Below are 1,353 nucleotides of genomic sequence, written 5' to 3'. Positions count from 1 at the left end.
ACAAGCACCATCCCCTCCGCATCTACCCCGACCAGCACAACGACCACCTCCCCGACCTCCGCCACCACCTTCCGCACCTGCACGGGTACAGCCACCATCCCCTCCACATCTACCCCGACCAGCACAACGACCACCTCCCCGACCTCCGCCACCACCTTCCGCACCTGCACGGGTACAAGCACCATCCCCTCCGCATCTACCCCGACCAGCACAACGACCACCTCCCCGACCTCCGCCACCACCTTCCGCACCTGCACGGGTACAAGCACCATCCCCTCCGCATCTACCCCGACCAGCACAACGACCACCTCCCCGACCTCCGCCACCACCTTCCGCACCTGCACGGGTACAAGCACCATCCCCTCCGCATCTACCCCGACCAGCACAACGACCACCTCCCCGACCTCCGCCACCACCTTCCGCACCTGCACGGGTACAAGCACCATCCCCTCCGCATCTACCCGCGACCAGCACAACGACCACCTCCCCGACCTCCGCCACCACCTTCCGCACCTGCACGGGTACAGCCACCATCCCCTCCGCATCTACCCCGACCAGCACAACGACCACCTCCCCGACCTCCGCCACCACCTTCCGCACCTGCACGGGTACAGCCACCATCCCCTCCGCATCTACCCCGACCAGCACAACGACCACCTCCCCGACCTCCGCCACCACCTTCCGCACCTGCACGGGTACAAGCACCATCCCCTCCGCATCTACCCCGACCAGCACAACGACCACCTCCCCGACCTCCGCCACCACCTTCCGCACCTGCACGGGTACAGCCACCATCCCCTCCACATCTACCCCGACCAGCACAACGACCACCTCCCCGACCTCCGCCACCACCTTCCGCACCTGCACGGGTACAAGCACCATCCCCTCCACATCTACCCCGACCAGCACAACGACCACCTCCCCGACCTCCGCCACCACCTTTCGCACCTGCACGGGTACAAGCACCATCCCCTCCGCATCTACCCCGACCAGCACAACGACCACCTCCCCGACCTCCGCCACCACCTTCCGCACCTGCACGGGTACAGCCACCATCCCCTCCGCATCTACCCCGACCAGCACAACGACCACCTCCCCGACCTCCGCCACCACCTTCCGCACCTGCACGGGTACAAGCACCATCCCCTCCGCATCTACCCCGACCAGCACAACGACCACCTCCCCGACCTCCGCCACCACCTTCCGCACCTGCACGGGTACAGCCACCATCCCCTCCGCATCTACCCCGACCAGCACAACGACCACCTCCCCGACCTCCGCCACCACCTTCCGCACCTGCACGGGGACAACCACCATCCCCTCCGCATCTACCCCGACCAGCACAACGACCAC

This window comes from Lepidochelys kempii, chromosome 28, assembly GCF_965140285.1.
Source record: "Lepidochelys kempii isolate rLepKem1 chromosome 28, rLepKem1.hap1, whole genome shotgun sequence".
In the NCBI taxonomy this organism is placed as follows: domain Eukaryota; kingdom Metazoa; phylum Chordata; order Testudines; family Cheloniidae; genus Lepidochelys; species Lepidochelys kempii.
The sequence above is the reverse complement of the archived record's forward strand: the minus strand, read 5'-3'. Positions refer to the sequence as shown.